Source organism: Pollachius pollachius (assembly GCF_949987615.1).
Source record: "Pollachius pollachius genome assembly, chromosome: 13".
In the NCBI taxonomy this organism is placed as follows: Eukaryota; Metazoa; Chordata; class Actinopteri; order Gadiformes; family Gadidae; genus Pollachius; species Pollachius pollachius.
Window position 1 is genome coordinate 22,682,930 of NC_136946.1, and position 6,125 is coordinate 22,689,054.

Sequence of the window (6,125 nt, forward strand, 5' to 3'; positions counted from 1 at the left end):
TATAACCCTGCTGCTGTAGCTGAAAGGCGAGGCTGGGGACCGGAGGCTTGTGGTGCCAGGATGGACCGGAGACTGAGGCTGGAGACCAGGGGCCTGCAGCACCGGACCAGAGGGTAACCATCACCAAGCTCATCTGAAACACTAAAATCCTCGGTAGTTTAGGTCTGTTTTTGATCATCTTATGACTTTAAATCTGTGCCAAGCTGTGATTTGAGTTAATTCATACCGGGGTTATGTAGGAGTCATATGAGCCATTATTGTTACTAGTGCTGCTACGACCGAAGTGGATAAATTGCTGAACGCGTCAATCTGCAGACGTTGTCTAATTTAAGTGTTTAAATTTGTTTGAATTCATCTTCCATTTTACAAGTGAAGCTCAGATGCAGGAGGTGGGGTGTGTTGCGTCCCCAGGTGATTTACTGCTGAGACCAACTGTATTTGTAACCAGACCAGGAATCCATGGCTGAAGGAGCTGATGGAGGAGCCGTGCTGAAGGCCCTCCCTGGTGGAAGAGCTGATGGAGGCCATGATGGAGGCTGGTGGAGGAGCTGATGATGTCTGTCGTGGGGTAGATGGAGCCTGACTCTGAAGTGATCATCACACTCACTGTCACTTCTCGTAGAATACTGCTACCACAAACTACCGGCGTTTGTTAATATACCAGCCAACTACATCTGTTTTACCACACATTGAAGCAAGACTTCCGCTGTTTGTTCCAGACCAGGACTCTGTCTGAGGAGAGCTGGTGGAGGAGCTGAGACGCTGGAGGACGACTAGGAATCAACCAACAACGATTCATTGTAAGTTTGAATTTACTTAACATGGTTGACTTAAAGGGCAAAATACTGCTCTTACTTTGACATGTGTTAACATACTACCGCTGCATTTACTTACTAGAACGTGTTTCTGGAGCGGAGGCGAGCTGGTAGGGGAGGCGGGAATCTGGAGGATGACCATCACTCCACCAACAAGGATCCTTATCAGTTTGCATAAAGTAAACAGAGTGGACTTGATGTAACACAGGATTAGTTTGTCCAGTACAAGTTAAGGCATACTACTGTGGTTGGTCACCAGAAAAAGTACAGCTGCTTCTTTGTTATGCGCCATTAGAGCCCAACTACTCCTGTTTGTGACCTTACAGTAGAGACAAATTACCACTGTGTTTGTTACCTTACATTAGAGACAAATTACGTTTGTAACCAGACCAGGAATCTGGAGGACTGACAGAGAAGCCATACATCTGGAAGGAAAATCCTGAGGACGACCAGGACTCTACCATCAAGGATTCCTTGTAAGTTTACATTATCTGGACAAAGTGGACTGGGTAAGGGGTTGGGGGGTTAAACTCTCAGACCAATGGTGCCGGGTTCAAGTCCTCAGAATAAAGTGATGCGTCCTTGAGCATGGTGTCCTAAAGCCTGCCTGCTCCTTAATGACGGCTCTTTGGTTCAGATAATGTTGCATCTTTTGAATATTGAACCTAATCCATGTCCTTGTTTGGTCCGGGCAGACACACCTGAGCTGAACCTCACCTGATCCTGTTTGGTCCGGGCAGACACACCCGAGCTGAACCTCACCTGATCCTGACATCTTGCTGGTCCCGTCTCCTCAGTTCATCTGAGCCTCGTCCTCCAGAAGACCTGCTGAGCTCAGTGGTCTGAGGCTGATGGATCAATGACCTCCAGTGGGAGTGATCTTCTTGACCCCACATATACCCGTGTGCTTCCACACGCCTTTCCCTCACGTCTGTCACTAACCTCACTACTTCACTACTCTCTACTCCTTCCCCTTCTTCTTCCTTCTCCGTGGTTCGAACCTTTACTCTGAAGGAGTGTCTTCTTGAACCTTTACATTGAAGGCGCGTCTTCCTGCCCTCAGAGGGTTCAGCGTTAGGGTTGAGAGTCAGGGTTTAGAGTCAGGGACAGAGCTGGTCAGGGAGGACTGTTTTTACACAAACCTCTTCACTTGCTTTCTGAATGGTGGACATTTTGAAATTATTGATTTGGGAAAATGTTTTCTTCTGCTTTCCTTTACAAAAGTATGTATTAAACTTCTGTCAAATGTTTTTGTTTATACTGTGTATTAAAATCCAACATTGACTTCTGCATGTTTGGTGCGGTTAATTAATTGTCCTTTAACTTGGTTAATGTCAAGCTAAACTCTTGCAATACATTTAATATACATGATGAATGTTATTCAGCAATGTTCACATAATCCATTTTGTAAAAATATAAAACATCCATATTTCTACTAAATTCAAGCCTATTCATGTATTTAACAATGTACATACTGCCCCCGCAGGCCATTCTGCTACTACAACACGTTCAAACCACCAACCCGGTCTCACATCAATGTACAGTGTTGGAGTAACGGAATACATGTATCGGCGTTACGTATTCTGAATACAAATTATAGCTAACTGTATTCCGTTAGTTACAATTTAAATAGTTGCTATGTAGAATACAGTAACATTGTTGAAATTAATGGGTTACATGACGATACTTCTGTTTCAGCAGTTTATTCGTGCTTTCACACCAACAGCATTTAGTGCGCACTAAACGACTTTGGTCCCTTGGTTCGGTGCGTTGGTGTGAATGCAACCACCTCACTTTGATGTGAACCAAATCAGCCGGCCGAGACCTCCCTGAACAGCTGGTCTCGGTTCACCTCCAAACGAACCCTGGTACGGTTCGCTTGAGATGTGAAAGCGAACGCACCTCGGTCCGATCCAGTTCTACAAAGTATATGCCTCTTTGGACGTAACAGGTAACTCCAATACTAGCAGCAAATTGTCGGACCGTCTGGGAATTTGGACAGACACCCACATAAAACGTATGCTGGAAAAATCACATAAAAATGCGGATGCATTTAACACATTCAGCACCAGGATGAGGGAGAAGGAGTTCGACCGGTCCACTACCGCCCCAGACCGTTTTGTCCAATGATTGAACGACGTTTTTTTTCTCTCTCTCTCTCTCTCTCTCTCTATTTTAAGGCGATTTTATAGCCAACACCTATAGGCGTTGCCACTTCCCTTTTGTCTCTCTTCGGCTATCATCTCATAATTGGTTTCCTTCACTGCTAGTTCTGCTGCTGCATCCGCACGCTTGGCCGCCATAGACGAAGTCATCGAGTGATGGTCAGACTTGCTGTGACTTGTCAAGGACGCGGCGGATCCATAGACAGACTTTGCATAGTCACGGTGGAGGAGTTCATGAAGGCGATGTCTTTCTTGCTTCTCGTTAAACTCAACTTCATCATCTATTGCTCTGTTGTGGGCAATGATAATGATTTCTATGGTGACTGATTCACAAGTATCGACTCGTCGTCTGACATCAGTGGAAGGTGTGGCAAGATCTCGCATTTCAGAATATATGTTCATTATGTCTTCCTTACTTTTCCTAAGTTCTTCCACGAGAGGCCAGAGGTCATCATCTGGTCTGGTTGATCTCTTGCTTTTCGTATTTTGAGTTTCCATTGCTCGTACATGGAGAGCAGCCCTTTCTCCATTTTCTTGGCCTCCTCCGCTTGTAGTGCACGCATCTTCTCTGTAGGGTTCCGTGCACGTTTGGAGCGTCTGGGACCTTCAGGTGGGTCATCCAGTTTACCTTGGAGAAGACTGACCTTCTTGCACCACTTCAGTCGTTTCCTTCAGGCATGATGAGTCTGCCACTGAGTGGAGCTCCCTCTGCAAATCTTGAACTTCATGCTGAGAACCAGCCATTTGCTCCTCTGTGTCACTAACATAACCTGACTTTGACATTATCAACTCCAAACTCAGAATTATTAAGCCAGATGAAAACCCCTAAGCAGATACGATCAAACTCTTAAGCAGTTTAAACATAGAATATCAGAACCCCAGTACAAAAATAACTAGCAGTTACATTAATGTGCAGACACTCAAATAACTGTAAATGTTCAGGTAAATAATAATAACATAATAACATGATAAGCACAATTTTCAGATAGCATGAAATGCAGTTAATTTTCCCTTTTTTTTTATTTTTTTTAAATGTCCTTAATTATAAAGAGTCCACATGAATGTGTCCGTCTGTATAAACGTATCAACAGTTCCTTAGTTGCAGATGAGCAGGTGAGCATTAAATGTTCTCTGGTTCAGTTCAAGAAGCTGTTAATGTGTTGCTCACCTCATTGGAAGTACCGTAGACCATATAATATTGGGTAATGCTCAGTTCTGCGTCAATGAATGCGACTGTACTTGACCAATGCACCGAATCCACGAGACCGCTGCCAGGATTGCCGTAGTGGATCATGCGTTGGCATGCAGGAACATGTGCTGCTCGATGACTCCATGTGAACAGCATGGGGCGATGTAGCAGCAACAGCAGCAGGCATGCAGTGAACACCCTCCGTCGTGACCCGTCATGGCGGCGAAAAATCGTCGAATCGATGTGGGTCAAGCTCTTGCTGTAGCGAACCCCAGCCGGACAATGGTGAAGCTTACAGATGTTTCAGAAGCCTTTATTTACGTTCAGCCGTCAGCCTTATTTTGAGCATAAATATTCCTTTCCTCACATCTTTCTTCATAAACACCGTAAGAGCTACAGGACAGATAAATAACATTAATTAGCTCTTACACATATACAACTATCGCCATGAAGATAACATTTGCACGGCTGTACAGCAACAACACATTTAAACACATTTTAAGTAATATAAAGTCTTGAACAAATTAAACACACAATACCTTGTTCCCATTCCAGCTAGGCACTTATTAATTACTACAAATTGTTATGCAGAGCAACCGTGTGTAGCCTGAATTCCTTCCGTAATTACACGTAATAACCTTTCCGTGCAATCTCCTTCAAGTCAAGTTACCTACTGTAGATTCAAACTTCCTGCGTCAAAATAAAAGACCCATGACGGCAAAATACACTATCAAAATAAAAGCATGGAGAAAGTGGTTATTTTAACAGACCTTCATAAGAATTATTTACAAGCAGAGTTCCTGTATTTCCTTTTCGGCATAACGAACACCACACACATCTGGCCAGTTGGATGGCTGCAGCCCTTTGACATTGTTAAGAAAGCTCTGGTACACTTCTTTGCTTCTGTTTACCAGGCAGTGATCCCATTCTTGTTTCAATTTTAGCAGCCAAAACATGAAAAAACTGTTGGTGGTTTATTTCTCTGCTGTGCGTTAAATTATTTGTCAGTGGAACTCCTTTGAATAGCTTCAAACCTATTGCAGAGAGAGAATTCGGACAACTCTTCTAAAGCATCATACATGATTCCAAGATTCTGCACAAATGTGGCATTAGAAAGGCGATTTAATGAACCACTGACCATGCATCTCTCTGTTGAACTTCTTTTAGGATCAACTGAGGCATTAGAAAAGTGCTTGTGGAGTGCAGGGTACTGCTGCCATACAGCTTTAATGGTCCTGTAACTGGATGCCAACCATCTATTGCTGAGAATTCTTCCTATGTTCAGACACTGTAGTACAAGTTCCTGACAACATTCAGTGAGCTCACGGCAGTTTTTGGCTGATGCATGATAGAGACTGTACACTTTGTCAAAGAAAAACTGGAACTCATTCATCCCTGCAATTTCTTCAACAGCATCTCCAACACTCGACTCAAGACGGTGGTTCATGCAGTGCCACACCATCACGTTGGGAAGCTTTTCTGCAATTTTGGTTGCAACACCTGCTTTACTTCCAAGCATGACAGAAGCTCCATCTGATGCAAAGCAAACAAAGTGCTCACTCATAATAGCTTCAGAGAAGCCATGATGTGACAGGTTATTCATTAGAGCTTGATAAATTTCACCTGCATTGGTAGCAGAAAGCTCAACTAGGTCCAAGAAGAATGTTAGTGGCTCTTCACTCATCCCTAAGCTTGCTTTAATATAAATGATCAAAACTGATTTTTTACTGTCAGTTGTAGCGTCATCTATCATAACAGAAAATTTTGTTCCACTTTGAAGGACCTTTCCAACTACTCTCTTTCGCATTTCCTTTGCTATATGTTGGCTGATTGTTGCACAGGAATGGTCTGAATGTCAAGTTCTTCCCATGTCTAGTCCATTCAAGACTTGCAGATCAGTATCGGTTGGTAGATCTGTGAAAGGCCTTCCAGATTTCACAATCTTGTAAACTGTAC

At 43.5% G+C, this 6,125-nt stretch overlaps 1 long non-coding RNA gene across 1 annotated transcript; it reads left to right on the plus strand.

Annotated features, from left to right (window-relative positions):
• The first annotated feature begins 437 nt into the window (after positions 1–437).
• Positions 438–994, plus strand: LOC307084668. Its single transcript, XR_013812328.1, has 3 exons — positions 438–568; positions 720–800; positions 898–994. It is a non-coding gene; the product is annotated as an uncharacterized lncRNA (long non-coding RNA).
• The last annotated feature ends 5,131 nt before the right edge of the window (positions 995–6,125 follow it).